At 45.7% G+C, this 16,599-nt stretch overlaps 1 non-coding gene and 1 pseudogene across 1 annotated transcript; both read left to right on the top strand.

The window, feature by feature from the left end:
- The first annotated feature begins 10,475 nt into the window (after positions 1-10,475).
- On the top strand, positions 10,476-10,663 carry LOC138668153 (U2 spliceosomal RNA). The gene has a single exon (XR_011319103.1). It is a non-coding gene; the product is annotated as a U2 spliceosomal RNA (small nuclear RNA).
- A 2,819-nt stretch (positions 10,664-13,482) lies between these two features.
- LOC138668156 (U2 spliceosomal RNA) lies at positions 13,483-13,658 on the top strand (annotated as a pseudogene).
- Positions 13,659-16,599: the final 2,941 nt, after the last annotated feature.

Here is a 16,599-nt window from a genome sequence, read left to right on the forward strand (position 1 = left end):
ACCGTTTGCTTCTGGCATTCCCTGTACACAGCGCCCGTGATCGTTCTCACACGAGCTCCAGGGGCCAGCAGACCAGAGGTGTTAGAGGGGCAGAAATCAGAAGTGGCGTTGGCCAGAGGGGTTTTCTGACCAGGTTGTGGAGTGATTTTTCTATGACCGCAGACAGGACAGGTACTGCAGCATCAATTCAAAGTGACAGGAGACAACATTTGTCCAGTATGGTTACAAACTATTTTTCATCCCTTATCGACGTTCTCCCTCAACCGTCATTCCCATTTGATTACTGGGCATCCAAATTAGACACCTGGCCAGAATTGGCAGAATATGCATTGCAGGAGCTTGCTTGCCCGGCAGCTAGTGTCCTATCAGAAAGAGTATTCAGTGCTGCAGGTTCAATACTAACAGAAAAAAGGACTCGTCTGGCTACCCAAAATGTAGATGATCTAACCTTCATTAAAATGAACCACAACTGGATTTCAAAATCTTTTGCCCCACCCTGCCCGGCTGACACCTAGCTTTCCTATGAAAAGGTCTTGCCTGTGGACTATTCTGAATGACTTTTCCAATCTCGTAATTTTCTTCACCTGGTTGTCCAGCATACGACATGTTTCCACCTCACGAAATGGCCAAACTCCCCACACGGGGCCGTGCTATCGCCACTTTGCGCTTGGACCCTTGAGAGTGCTGTTTGTCTGAAGAGGTGGGTGTGGCCGCTTTTGGTCGACGGCACTGCCACTGGGTCCCTCATAGTACAATAAAGTGTCTCTGGCGGTGGTGGTGCGCACCCAACGTCAGACACACCGTTGTAATATGAAGGGCCCTGTGCCTGTACCGCCGGCCACAAGCCAGTTCCCCCCCCAGCTCAAACAGTGCTCTACCACTAGCAAAATTATCTCTCACAGCTTCACCAATGTGTAGTCTAGGCGCTGACATCCTTCAATGCCTGGCACTGACAATACCATTGTTTTGACATTTTTGTTATGTTAGGCCTTCGAAGCCTGTCTGCGGTCCCTTCTTTCTACAACTACTACACTGACCAGGCCACTGCTGGCCGTGTTACCCTGGAACCAATTTAAAAGTGCCTATAGTCAGCCCAATTTTGTTATGTTAGGCCTTCGAAGACTGTCTGCCGTCACTCCTTCCACTAGACTTCCACTGACCATACACTGCTGCCCATGTACCCCTGGAACCAATTTAAAGTGCCTACAGCCAGCCCAATTTTGTTATGTTAGGCCTTGGAAGCCTGTCTGCGGTCACTCCTTCCACTAGACTTCCACTGACCAGACCACTGCTGCCCATGTACCCCTGGAACCAATTTAAAAGTGCCTACAGCCAGCCCAAGTTTGTTATGTTAGGCCTTCGAAGCCTGTCTGCGGTCACTCCTTCCACTAGACTTCCACTGACCAGACCACTGCTGCCCGTGTACCCCTGGAACCAATTTAAAAGTGCCTACAGCCAGCCCAAGTTTGTTATGTTAGGCCTTCGAAGCCTGTCTGCGGTCACTCCTTCCACTAGACTTCCACTGACCAGACCACTGCTGCCCGTGTACCCCTGGAACCAATTTAAAATTGCCTACAGCCATGTTTTATTATTTTAGGCCTTCGATGCCTGTCTGCGGTCACTCCTTCCACTAGGCCTCCACTGACCACACCACTGCTGCCCGTGTACCCCTGGAACCAATTTAAAATTGCCTACAGCCAGCCCAATTTTTTTATTTTAGGCCTTCGATGCCTGTCTGCGGTCCATTCTTTCTACTACTACTACACTGACCAGGGCACTGCTGCCCAAGTACCCCTGGAACCAATTTAAAATTGACTACAGCCATGTGTTAATATTTTAGGCCTTCGATGCCTGTCTGTGGTCACTCCTTCCACTAGGCCTCCACTGACCACACCACTGCTGCCCGTGTACCCCTGGAACCAATTTAAAATTGCCTACAGCCATGTGTGATTATTTTAGGCCTTCGATGCCTGTCTGCGGTCACTCCTTCCACTAGGCCTCCACTGACCACACCACTGCTGCCCGTGTAACCCTGGAACCAATTTAAAATTGCCTACAGCCATGTGTTATTATTTTAGGCCTTCGATGCCTGTCTGCGGTCACTCCTTCCACTAGGCCTCCACTGACCACACCACTGCTGCCCGTGTAACCCTGGAACCAATTTAAAATTGCCTACAGCCATGTGTTATTATTTTAGGCCTTCGATGCCTGTCTGCGGTCACTCCTTCCACTAGGCCTCCACTGACCACACCACTGCTGCCCGTGTACCCCTGGAACCAATTTAAAATTGCCTACAGCCAGCCCAATTTTTTTATTTTAGGCCTTCGATGCCTGTCTGCGGTCCATTCTTTCAACTACTACTACACTGACCAGGGCACTGCTGCCCAAGTACCCCTGGAACCAATTTAAAATTGACTACAGCCATGTGTTAATATTTTAGGCCTTCGATGCCTGTCTGTGGTCACTCCTTCCACTAGGCCTCCACTGACCACACCACTGCTGCCCGTGTACCCCTGGAACCAATTTAAAATTGCCTACAGCCATGTGTGATTATTTTAGGCCTTCGATGCCTGTCTGCGGTCACTCCTTCCACTAGGCCTCCACTGACCACACCACTGCTGCCCGTGTAACCCTGGAACCAATTTAAAATTGCCTACAGCCATGTGTTATTATTTTAGGCCTTCGATGCCTGTCTGCGGTCACTCCTTCCACTAGGCCTCCACTGACCACACCACTGCTGCCCGTGTACCCCTGGAACCAATTTAAAATTGCCTACAGCCAGCCCAATTTTTTTATTTTAGGCCTTCGATGCCTGTCTGCGGTCCATTCTTTCAACTACTACTACACTGACCAGGGCACTGCTGCCCAAGTACCCCTGGAACCAATTTAAAATTGACTACAGCCATGTGTTAATATTTTAGGCCTTCGATGCCTGTATGTGGTCACTCCTTCCACTAGGCCTCCACTGACCACACCACTGCTGCCCGTGTACCCCTGGAACCAATTTAAAATTGCCTACAGCCATGTGTGATTATTTTAGGCCTTCGATGCCTGTCTGCGGTCACTCCTTCCACTAGGCCTCCACTGACCACACCACTGCTGCCCGTGTAACCCTGGAACCAATTTAAAATTGCCTACAGCCATGTGTTATTATTTTAGGCCTTCGATGCCTGTCTGCGGTCACTCCTTCCACTAGGCCTCCACTGACCACACCACTGCTGCCCGTGTACCCCTGGAACCAATTTAAAATTGCCTACAGCCAGCCCAATTTTTTTATTTTAGGCCTTCGATGCCTGTCTGCGGTCCATTCTTTCAACTACTACTACACTGACCAGGGCACTGCTGCCCAAGTACCCCTGGAACCAATTTAAAATTGACTACAGCCATGTGTTAATATTTTAGGCCTTCGATGCCTGTCTGTGGTCACTCCTTCCACTAGGCCTCCACTGACCACACCACTGCTGCCCGTGTACCCCTGGAACCAATTTAAAATTGCCTACAGCCATGTGTGATTATTTTAGGCCTTCGATGCCTGTCTGCGGTCACTCCTTCCACTAGGCCTCCACTGACCACACCACTGCTGCCCGTGTAACCCTGGAACCAATTTAAAATTGCCTACAGCCATGTGTTATTATTTTAGGCCTTCGATGCCTGTCTGCGGTCACTCCTTCCACTAGGCCTCCACTGACCACACCACTGCTGCCCGTGTAACCCTGGAACCAATTTAAAATTGCCTACAGCCATGTGTTATTATTTTAGGCCTTCGATGCCTGTCTGCGGTCACTCCTTCCACTAGGCCTCCACTGACCACACCACTGCTGCCCGTGTACCCCTGGAACCAATTTAAAATTGCCTACAGCCAGCCCAATTTTTTTATTTTAGGCCTTCGATGCCTGTCTGCGGTCCATTCTTTCAACTACTACTACACTGACCAGGGCACTGCTGCCCGTGTACCCCTGGAACCAATTTAAAATTGCCTACAGCCATGTGTTATTATTTTAGGCCTTCGATGCCTGTCTGTGGTCCCTCCTTCCACTAGGCCTCCACTGACCTGTCTACTGCGGCCCGTGTACCCCTTGAACCAACCTAATAAAATATTTAAAAAATTAATTTGATTATAAAAAATAAGATCATGTTGAGATCTCAAATGCAGACATTTTAACAATCAAAACAAACACACAACAAATATCTGGAACTGTACTACAAAGGTCCAACAGCTACAATTTCTTTCTCCTGCAAGAAGTTAACTGAAAGTTTTTTGGAGTTGTTAACACAGATATGGCATCCACCGAGTGTTGTCCTGTCGCGTCTCCTTTAAATTATTTCCAATAAGATGTTAAACTATTAATTTAATAAAATCAATAATTAAAAAAATAATTGAGTAAGTCAAAAGCACATTGCAAATAAACATTAATTACAAATCAAGAAGCATGGCGCGTCCGAGGGTGAGTAGATACCGAATAAGAATATAATCACCCTCGGACGCGCAATGCTTATTTACAACAGCCTTCCTTCCTAAGAATCAGCCCTTCCGTGGTGTAGAGAGAGGTTGTGTTACACTCCAAGGTGTTCCCCAGGTTGCCTTTCCTGAGCTTCGATCTTCCGGCTCTCGTTTAGTAGCTGTTGGAAACTACGCTGCATTAGGCCTACTAATTGTGTATGGGGTGTAGAGACAGGTTGTGTTACACTCCAAGGTTTTCACCAGGTTGCCTTTCCTGAGCTTCGATCTTCATGCTCTCGTTTAGTAGGTGTCGGAAAGTAGGCTGCATTAGGCCTACAAATTGGGTATGGGGTGGAGAGAGATGGTGTGTTACACTCCAAGGTGTTCCCCAGGTTTCCTTGCCATTGCTTCGGTCTTCCAACTCTCGTTTAGTAGTTGTAGAAAAGTACACAGCATTAGGCCTACAAAATGGGTATGGGGTGGAGAGAGATGGTGTGTTACACTCCAAGGTGTTCCCCAGGTTGCCTTTCCTGAGCTTCGATCTTCATGCTCTCGTTTAGTAGGTGTCGGAAAGTAGGCTGCATTAGGCCTAAAAAATGGGGAATGGGGTGGAGAGAGATGGTGTGTTACACTCCAAGGTGTTCCCCAGGTTTCCTTGCCATTGCTTCGGTCTTCCGACTCTCGTTTAGTAGTTGTAGAAAAGTACACTGCATTAGGCCTAAAAAATGGGTATGGGGTGGAGAGAGATGGTGTGTTACACTCCAAGGTGTTCCCCAGGTTGCCTTTCCTGAGCTTCGATCTTCATGCTCTCGTTTAGTAGGTGTCGGAAAGTAGGCTGCATTAGGCCTACAAATTGGGTATGGGGTGGAGAGAGATGGTGTGTTACACTCCAAGGTGTTCCCCAGGTTTCCTTGCCATTGCTTCGGTCTTCCGACTCTCGTTTAGTAGTTGTAGAAAAGTACACAGCATTAGGCCTACAAAATGGGTATGGGGTGGAGAGAGATGGTGTGTTACACTCCAAGGTGTTCCCCAGGTTGCCTTTCCTGAGCTTCTATCTTCAGGCTCTCATTAAATTGTGGTTAAATGGAACAACTGCATTTGGCGTACTAGTTGGTTTGGGGCCTACTATCGGTGTCTGCCACTCCTTGCTGTTCTCCTGGTTTCCTGTCCTGAAATTCCATTTTCAGCCTCTCGTTAAGTAGTTGTTAATGTTAGACTGCATTTGGCCTACTAGTTGGGTTGGGGCCTACTATCGGTGTCTGCCACTCCTTGCTGTTCTCCTCCACTGAACAAAGCTGTGCCGCCTGTTTACTACGGTTGCCAATTTTGAACTGCATTTCGACTACTTACTGATTTGGCCCTACTCTCTGTGTCAGCCTCTCATTCCAGTTGTCCTCCACTGCAATGCCCCCTGGTTATTCCTGTGTTACCAATTTTGAACTGCATTTAGCCCACTTTCTTCTTTGGGCCTATATCTGTGTTTCCACTTCATCGTGCCCATTGCCCAGCCAGTGATAGATGAGTCTGCTGGTACATTGACCCATAACGCAACATTCCCCGTGCACGCTACACAACAACATTGTGACCCTGCTGAAAGTCAGGTTGCTCTTCCCGCATACCATACCACCTTACACGGGGACAAAGAGGAAGGTGCAGATGAAAGTGCAGGTTCCTTCATCAGGTGGGGGGAGGAATACTAGTTGGCGACGTCACTGGCACAGGGCCTCTCATAGTACGCAAAAGTGTTGCTGCCGGTGGGAGGCGCCCCCGCCGTGCAAACACACCGCTGTACTTTGAGGGGCCCTGTGCCAGTGCCAATGCCAACGAGTGGGCCCCCCCCTGCTTGCTCAGGATCACAGCACTTGCAAAGTTGAAATACTTACCTCTCCCTGCTCCACTGCCGTGACGTGGTCCAGATTTACTGGGCCCACTAATTACTTGAACCAGCCCTACCCCCCACAACTTTAGCCAAATGACCCCCAATTTCAAATGCCTTCCAATTATTTTAAGGTAAATTACGCTTGACAAGCTTCATTAAGAAGAATGGATGGTTTTGACATTAAAATGGGCACTCTAGGTGTTTTCCTGGCCCCCACTCACTGCCGACTATGCTGCCCCATTGACTTGCATTGGGTTTCGTGTTTCGGTCGATCCCGACTTTACGTCATAATCGGCCGATTTCACTCGACCCGACTTTGGACATAGTCGGGTTTCGCAAAACCCGGCTCGACTCTAAAAAGGTCAAGGTCGCTCAACTCTAATGACAGACTCTGAGTGCACAAGCGGTCCGGGACTTAGATCCTGCTTGTGACACTTCCCTGGCCTCATGTGACTCAGGAACCAGGACCGGAAATTCCAGAGGTTTGGCGAAAGTAGGAGTCAGCCGAAACCTCTGCCTACACTGGGCTCGCTCTAACCTCCGCTCGTTAAAACGGAGGTCAATTCGAGTGGAGACAGTTATTAACTCCTCCAGTGTGGCAGGAATCTCCCTAGTGGCCAGAGCGTCCTTTACGTGGTCAGCCAAGCCCCTCCAAAATATGGGGATAAGAGCTTTATCCGACCAATCCAGCTCAGATGCTAAGGTGCGGAATTGGACGGCAAAATGACTGACCAAGGACTCACCCTGAGTTAATGCCAGCAATTGGAGCGCAGTATCATGGGTGACTTGAGGTCCTAAAAAGACCTGTTTCAGAGCGCTCAGAAACAGCGGAGCACTCTGCACCACATGATCGCCACGCTCCCACAGCGGCGTAGCCCATTCCAACGCCCTGTCCGACAATAGAGACAGAATAAATCCCACCTTAGCCCGCATTGTGGGAAAACGTGTAGCCAGGAGCTCGAGGTGAATAGAGCACTGACTCACAAATCCCCTACAAAACTTGCTATCACCAGAAAATTTTTCTGGCAGCGGGAGGCGAGATAATGTCGGAACAGGGGTGGCAATGGACATAGTAGCTGCAGCCACGCTGGCAGCCTGTACAGCTACTGCAGTAACATCCACAGCTGAGGTCGCGCTCTCGAGAGCCGCCAACCTACCCTCCAGCTGCTGGATATGCCGCAGAGATTGCTGTTTGTCTGTCATCACTAGCCAGACCCTGGCGCTAGTGTAATGTTAGGACTGGCGGAACGCACCAAGAGAGATGATATAGATGCGTTCGCAGTCCGGGGTCCACCGTGCAGGTGAAACCTGCTGCTAGGAAATGACAGACAATATGGCGGTATTCAAAAGAATACACACGTGGGTTAAACCTCACCCAGCGTGAAGAAAGCGATCCTGTTGCGTCACAGGACCGCGGTACCGCACATAGAGCGCGAGCAAGTGGTCAGCGGACTAAACCCCAACAGGGATTGTAGTCCGATTAGACCCTTGCTGGCACTACACCGCTACTGGGTGTGAAAGGAATTATATAATTAATGCACCGAAGTGCGAACTGTGCCGTGCTGGCAGGCACCACTAAGCACCCAGACGTGGGTCAGGAAGCGCACACTGGCGCGTGGCACCGCACTGGCGGTCACAGCAGTAGACGCTGACACGTGTGTGACACGTTGAGTGATAAGTCGGGCGCTAGATAGCAGCCATACTCCATACGCGAACAATCATACAATAGGGTAGGGGTATTTAAAGAACGACTTGCACTCACAACAAACACACGTATTAAATTGTACACTAGCGCATGGCCGTGCGGTCATGCGCAGTTTATATAGTTGCAGGACAGGAAGCGGCCACAGAAACTTTGCCCTTCCAAGACCTGCCAAGAGGACCAATAGAATGCGCTGCAGAGTCTGAGCACATGACCCTCGATCTCCAACGGGAGATCTTGCCCTGGGCATGCTCAGTGTGTGCAGACAAGCACTTAGTCCCAGAGAAGTCCACTCGCTGCTGACCAGTATAGGCTTTACAGGCAGAAGCTGGAGAAGCAGCAGTAACTCTTCTCACAGAGTCAGACTGAGCGAGACGCTGGGATCGACGTCCCTGCTGAGCAGGCTCCACTGCGGCTGGAGGAGAATGGGAGACCGCAGCGGAGACGGATCGAGATTCCCCCTGTGCAGCAGAGGAAACTCGACTCCTAACAGCAACCATTAGCAATTTTATCCTTGGATTTTATGAAGGCCTTTGATAGGGTCTCCCACTTTTATCTTTTTAAAGTTTTATAAAGGATGGGGTTCCCTAAGTCTTTTATCCAGAAAATATCGCTTTTATACAAACAGTCATGTGCACAGGTTTTAATTAATAGGTTTTTAACTAAAGAGGTGTTGCTTCAGTCCGGAGTAAAACAAGGCTGTCCCATGTCCCCACTTTTATTTGTCTGTTCCATTGAGCCTCTGTTGTGCCTGCTGCGTCGGGACAAAATGGTCAGAGGGATCTTTATTCCAGGTGGGGGTGGGCAGCAAGTTAAGGCTCTGGGCTATATGGATGACATATCAGTGTATGGCACCAGCTCTGCATCCATTAATAGAGCAATTTTAATCACGGGAATTTTTAGTGCGGGTTCTGGTTTAAAGCTGAATATTAACAAATGTGACTGTTTTATAATAGGCCAATGGGAATCAGACCTCCCCCGGTTCCCAACACAAACAGTTGGAATCAAGATTCTGGGCATCTTGTTTAACCAGACAAATGATGGCAAAGAAAACTGGGACCTGGTACTTAAATTAAACCAGAAAATTGCCCTGTGGCAAATCCGCAAACTATCAATGGAGGGTAAGATCCTAGTGATCAAGATGGTATTGCTTCCCATCATTTTGTATGCTGCCATGGTCTTCCCCCCCAAATTCCCTTTACCTAAAAAAAAGCTCATGAAACCGACGTTTTATTTTTTATGGGGTTCCAAAATGGAGAAATTAAGGAGGGAGGTGGTTTGCAAAAGTAAGAAGAATGGTGGTAAGGCGTTTCCCAACCTAAAACTACTTCTTTTTATCAAGTTCTTAGTATTTTGTTATAAAAGTTTGAATAATGTTGGGGCTTTCGCGTGTTTCCTGAGGTACGCAACAGGATTCACTTTCAGGAAGCTAAATTTTAGCATGAATGCCAACTGTCCTTTTCTTTTATCACCTCCCGATCATTACAGGGTCCTGGAAATCACCATTTCTGAGTTTGACTTAGCTCATGTTTACCGTCAGTTCCTTCTTGACCAGCGGAAGTTAACTATTATCTCTAAGGGTCATGAGGGGATGGAGGACGTCTCCAATTTTTCCATCTCCAGATGCAGGCTAGTATGGAATAATGTTGCCTGTCTGGCCCTTAGTAAGTCCCAAAAGGATCTGGCTTGGCAGGTAGTTCATCAATGCCTCCCAACAAGGGCCTTCCAGCACCATAGGGGTTTGGTTGCCAGTGCCAGATGCCCTAGAGACAGGTGTGCGCCGGACGAGTCAGTCTTTCACTTATTTTGGGATTGCTCCTATGCTCAGGAGCTCTGGCAAACAGTGGGTACCCTATTAAAGTGGATATGTGGGATACAAACCCTAACCTGTGACACAATTATTTATGGTATTATTAACTGCTCTACCAAGAAACAAGCACGAGTGGCACGGCTTATCATCAATTGTTTTAAAGAATCCCTATGGAAAGTGCGAAATATATTTCTGTTTAAGCATGAATTTATTTCTGCAAATGACTGCATTGGGTTGGCACTATGTGAGATGTATACATACTACCTGCGAGATTGTAAAAAAATGGGAGTTAAAGAAGCAAAACAGTTATGGTGTTTACAAATTTGGAACATGTATTTACATATGTAAATTATATGCATATTAGTTGTTTTTATTTGTGTTCTTAATTGTACTTTTAATCAGATTTTGTTTTAAGCCATGTTTTATTCAAGTGTGAATATTTTTGTACTTGGATTATTTTAACAACAATGGTTTTAAAATCTGAAGAATTGTAAATGGATATCAGCAAGATAAAAGAACACAGTTTTATATGCATATGTATTGTACTGTTTTTATATTTCTTACCCTGTTTTAAAATCAGATTTGTATTTGTTTTTATGTCATATTTTATTCAAGTCTTTGATTTGTTTGAAAATTATGATGTATATCTGATTTTAATAAAGCTTATTTGAAAAGTGATCTGTTCTTATCAGTTTAATATCTGATACGTCCCCTATTTGGAGACCATATATTAAATGGATTTTTAGAAAAGGGAGCTGGAAATGGAGCTTGCTCTGTCCACTCCACGCATTGACCCGTTATTGCAGTATCTCTGGGAACAGTGCACTCCTTCTCTGATCCGGTTTCCAAAAACAGATTGAATTGTAATCAGCAGCGCAAGTTGTCTTTTAACCCTTTATGTGAATTCTTTTCAGGGTCAAAGAAGCACATTTCAGATGCCAAATGTAGCATTTTGCTCAATTTCACTGGACCATTTACAACATTTTCTGTGCTTTGCCTTGCCTTCACCTATGTATGTCAAGCATTGTATTGCATCCAATATGCAATCAATTAATCAATCAGTCTTTGCTGGTTGCAACAGGTGTGTTAAGATGTAGGCCCGAATTAGGCCTTTGTTACAGTGTTGCAAATAGATTGTGCCATCTACAAAATTAGGCCCCTACTGTCAGTACTAAGTGTTTAAATTGAAGTATTAAATTAATAGTTCGGCCATAAATACTACATTTCTGACCGCATGCATGAAATCTTTTGTAAAACATTGTCTCCCTCTTGTGGACCACTGACTTTTGAATGTGGTGTATGATATGTATTTAAATAAAAAAGGAAAAATGGGGTCTGTGCTGATCTTGAATATGCTTGCCTTGCTAATCTACACCTGTGTGAGTATTCTAATGCTTTTGACCAATCAGGTGCGCTGCCTGCAGTAGATAGAATCTGAGCACGGAACCTTCACGTGCTGTTACAATGAGCCTACGGAACCCTCTCGTGTCACAATGGGCTCTTGGCCTATCTAAGGCAGTGTAAAATGGCGCCGTCTTCAGTCTGCGGCTGGAGCAGCAGCAGACCACATGGTGGGGGGGATCTGTGCCCAGCTTCAGGAGAGCTGGGAAGACAACTGCTCGCCTGTCTGGTTTTTAAATTTCACTCTCGCTCTGCCTGTTTCTTAAATAAGCCTCCTTACCTTGACAAGCCAGCTGGTATGTCACTCTCCATAAGGAGAAACGTTACCCCTTAGACCCCAGATTTTTGAAGACCAGGTATGTGGGGTGCCGGGAACAGGGGTTGCTGAGCACCTCAATACCATCCGAGATGTGATCTGGTATCAGCAGTCTAGAAGTCAAGACTTGGCAATTTTATCACTGGATTTTCAAAAGGCCTTTGATCATGTGTCTCATCAGTTTTTATGGTTGGTTTTAAGAACAATGGGCTTCCCTGAAATTTTTATTAAGCAAGTGGCACTTTTGTATAAGGACTCTTTTAGTAAAATTTTAATTAATGGTTTTTTATCAAAAGAAGTCTTCTTGCACTCGGGTGTAAAACAAGGCTGCCCATTATCTCCAGTGCTGTTTATATGTGCAATAGAGCCTCTCCTATCCATGCTGAGAGAAGATAAGGTGGTCAAAGGTGTCCCTATCCCTGGTGGCGATGGACGTCATGTTAAAGTATTGGGCTATATGGATGACATCACTATTTTTTGTTCGTCCCCTGCTGCATTAAGGAGATCTATAAGAACCACACATTTTTTTTGTGAAGCCTCGGCCTTTAAGTTAAACATCGAGAAATGTGATTTCTTTGCCCGAGGAAACTGGTCTGATGTGTCCATCCCTGACTTACCAATTCAGTCAGAAAAGATAAAAATTTTAGGAGTTGTCTTTGACCAACAAAATAACGGCACAAAGAGCTGGGATGTGGTAATAGAGAAGGTTCAGAAGAAAATAGACTTCTGGAAGTTGAGAAAGCTGACAATTGAAGGAAAAGTCTTAATTATCAAAGCCCTTTTGTTACCTATTATGCTTTATCTCAGCTATGTTTACCCTCCAAGTGACCTTGCTGCAAAAAAGCTGCAGAGAATGCTGTTTGAATTTATATGGAGCTCTAAATTTGAAAAAGTCAAGCGTGAAACCATGCACAAGCCACACCACACCACCTAGGTGGTAAAGACGTTCCTTATATTAAATTGTTTTTATATTCTAAGTTTTTTAGCCTCTGTTTTAAGAATATATCTCTTTTTAGCCCTTGGGCGCATTTTTTAAGATATAAATAGTAACATAGTTAGTAAGGCCGAAAAAAGACATTTGTCCATCCAGTTCAGCCTATATTCCATCATAATAAATCCCCAGATCTACGTCCTTCTACAGAACCTAATAAATAATATGCCACTGGTCATATTTTTAGAAGAAGAAAATGGGTATCTATCTCTCTAACGTGCCCAGTGTTGCTATCTCCTCCGAAGCAATATGTCATCCTGGAGAAAGTTGTTAGAATGTATGACTTGGAATCCTTTGATATACCAACATTGAAAAATCCAAGGAAATTGCTTCAAGAAATAAGAAAGCGAGAAATTATGACGCCCATAAGCTACTATTTATTCAACAGAGTGGCAAAAGTCTGGAAAATAGTAAATGCACCTTAACTAACCAACATAAAGACTTAGCTTGGATGATTGTGCAGGAATGTCTGCCAACCCGAGACTTTCAGTATAAGCGAAGACTGAGTAATATTCAGACTTGTCCTAGGCATCAGTGCAATAATGACGAAACTACTATGCACCTTATCTGGAACTGCGACTTTGCACAGCAAGTTTGGAAGCAATGTGGTGAGCTTTTAAAGTTTTTATCTGGTCTTAATTTTTTGAGTCATGAAGTGGTTTTATATGGATTTTTTTTAAACATGGCCAAAGAAAAAGAAAGAGTTTTATGGTGTACACTAAATTGTATTAAAAATGCTTTGTGGAAGACCCGAAACATCTTGGTGTTCAAAAAAGACCACATAGAAGTCAAAAATTGCATCAGACTGGCACTAAGTGAACTGTATATGTACTATCTACTTGACGTGAAGAAGCTTGGCAAGTAGAGAGCCCTAAGTACATGGAACTATCACCTATGGAAGATGGTATTTTAAAGGTTTGAAGAAAAGCTAAAGACTACGATATAGCAAAATATAAACGCAAAAATCTGTTCTTATCAGTTTAATATCTGATACGTCCCCTATTTGGGGACCATATATTAAATGGATTTTTAGAACAGGGAGCTGGAAATGGAGCTTGCTCTGTCCACTCCACGCATTGACCCGTTATTGCAGTATCTCCAGGAACAGTGCACTCCTTCTCTGATCCGGTTTCCAAAAACAGATTGAATTGTAATCAGCAGGGCAAGTTGTCTTTTAACCTTTTATCTGAATTATTTTCAGGGTCAAAGAAGCACATTTCAGATGCCAAATGTAGCATTTTGCTCAATTTCACTGGACCATTTGCAACATTTTCTGTGCCTTGCCTGTCTTGCTTTCACCTATGTATGTCAAGCATTGTATTGCATCCAATATGCAATCAATTAATCAATCAGTCTTTGCTGGTTGCAACAGGTGTGTTAAGATGTTGGCCCGAATTAGGCCTTTGTTACAGTGTTGCAAATAGATTGTGCCATCTACAAAATTAGGCCCCTGCTGTCAGTACTAAGTGTTTAAATTGAAGTATCCAATGAGTAGTTCGGCCATACATACTAACTACATTTCTGACCGCATGCATGAATTCTTTTGTAAAACATTGTCTCCCTCTTGTAGACCACTGACTTTTGAATGTGGTGTATGATATATATTTAAATAAAAAAGAAAAAATGGGGTCTATGCTGATCTTGAATATGCTTGCCTTGCTCATCTACACCTGTGTGAGTATTCTAATGCTTTTGACCAATCAGGTGCGCTGCCTGCAGTAGATAGAATCTGAGCACGGAACCTTCACGTGCTGTCACAATGGGGCCTTTATCCATTGACTCCGGAACTCTCCCGTGTCACAATGGGCTCTTGGCCTATCTAAGGCTGCGTAAAATGGCGCCGTCTTCAGTCTGCTGCTGGAGCAGCAGCAGACTACATGATAGGGGGAAGTCTGTGCCCAGCTTCAGGAGCGCTGGGAAGACAACTGCTCGCCTGTCTGGTTTTTGAATTTCACTCTCGCTCTGCCTGTTTCTTGAATAAACCTCCTTACCTTGACAAGCCAGCTGGTATGTCACTCTCCATAAGGAGAAACGTTACCCCTTAGACCCCAGTCCAGAGCCTCTCACCTAGCCAAATCCGTTCTCCTGCGTCGCACTGATGAGGGCCAACAGCCCCAAACACCGTGTCTGTGAATTGAGATACTGATTTGGCTTGAATCCTAAGTCAGATTGCACGACTCGTTAAAGAGTTGATTGTGACTTGTAGGATCGCTACTTCCAACAGGTGGCGCTATATAGTTTAAGTCCTCTTTTTCTCACAAGAGGCAATTTGCATATTTGCACTTAAAAGTTGCACTCTTTAGCGCAAAAGGGATGGAGGGTGTGGTAAAATAGGCGGAGTTATGCAGATTCAAAAACGCGTTGTGAGCAGCTTGAACACACACTCACACCAGAACTGTCATTTGAGAAGGCATCCAGAGTTTCGACAAATGTCTTCCCCTTGGCAATCTTTTGCTAGGTCTCCACAGTGGGTGTCGGTTGTAGGCCTCGGTGCGGCCGAAGTGGCAAACTATTTCAGGCCATTGCTTCTCGGCCTTTTGGCTACGATCAAGTGCTTTTTTGCAGGAGATTGTGGTTGAAGGGCACTCGGGTACCCCTCTCCTTGGCCTGGCAGGTTCGTCCACTTCGGTGGACTTAACCTGCTTGTTGCTATTAGGGAGAGGGCTTAGTCCCAGGGTAACGAGTTGCGATCCCCCAGATTCCAGGTGTTTTCCGTGCAGAACACTGGGAGCGCAGATTGCAAGTGACTGCAATTTGCAACCTTGCATTTTTCCATGGAGGTTGACCCTAACCTAGTGCCTCTTTATGCGAGGCTAAAAAACTCTATCTGGGTTCACTTCACAGCGGGCGGCTCGGATATGAGGAAATTAGGGTATGTAGTCCAGGACGTGCTCAGGAACCTTCTTGGCGTGCAGAGGAACAAAATTTTGTCCATCCAGGACTATCCCAGAAGAGGTGACTATGACATTACATTCACCGGAGAAGGTATTTTCAGAGATGTTGTAGAAAAAATTAAAAAAGTTGAAAATAGCCCTGTTTTGAAAGGGATACAAATCGCTGAGCACGTCCTGGATGAGGTAAGACTGGTTATAGTTAAAGTATTTTCGCCCTTTGTTTCGGCTCCAGAAATCATGTAATTTCTAGCAATTTATTTTAAAAGTGTGAAATGTATTGGGAAAGTACTTAATGAATTTAACATATGGACATCTAAGTGGACATTTCTTGTGAAGTGTATAAGAGATCCAAACACACCAGGTGGTATACGGCTCCCCCCTGCCCGTTTCAAAATTGGACAAACAAATGGGGATTTTTTCTTTTCTGGGATGCCGGCATTTTGTAGGAATTGTGGGCGATATGGTCATTCAAAAGAAAACTGTAATGTATCATGTAGAAATTGTGCCAATGAAGGGCATGAGACAAGAGAATGCCCTAAGGAAAAGAAATGTAGTTTTTGCCAGACTCCAGGTCATTTTTATTTTTCTTGTCTTCACAGATTCCGGAAAGATGAGCAAAAGGGAAAGTCCAAGACGTCCGAACAAGGAACAAAAGATCAGACCACCCCTCAGGAGAAGGAACAACCTGGAGCCTCTGGAGACAATAAGGGCGTACCAAATAGTGAGATGTCTCCAAAGTCAATGAGTGACATACCAAATCCCAAAACCTGGTTGCAGGACCAGAGGGAGTCTAAAAGGAGGGCTAAGATGGAGCAGAAGGGCATTACTGGTAAGACCAAAAGGGACCGGCAAGGGATCGGCGCCGGGGCCCATGACCAGTCTGGGTCTCCTAGTGCTGAGGGTGCGGATTGGATAAAGGTGGTCTCTAAGCAAAAGAAAAAAAAGGGTGGTTTGGAGGAGGCAGAAGAAGGAGAACAGATGGACACCTCTTCTGAAAAGGAGGTGGACACTGGACCCTCAGGGGTTTCGGTCTCTGCTGTGACAGATGGGGACCGGGATCTTGCTGCCTCTGAAGAATCTGAGGCTCTGCCTTGTGTGCAACCTCCTCCTATGGAACGACCTTCTACAGGTCAAACAGGGGCAGCGGAACCCCCCGGAGACCCAC

Source organism: Ranitomeya imitator, chromosome 2 (assembly GCF_032444005.1).
Source record: "Ranitomeya imitator isolate aRanImi1 chromosome 2, aRanImi1.pri, whole genome shotgun sequence".
NCBI lineage: Eukaryota > Metazoa > Chordata > Amphibia > Anura > Dendrobatidae > Ranitomeya > Ranitomeya imitator.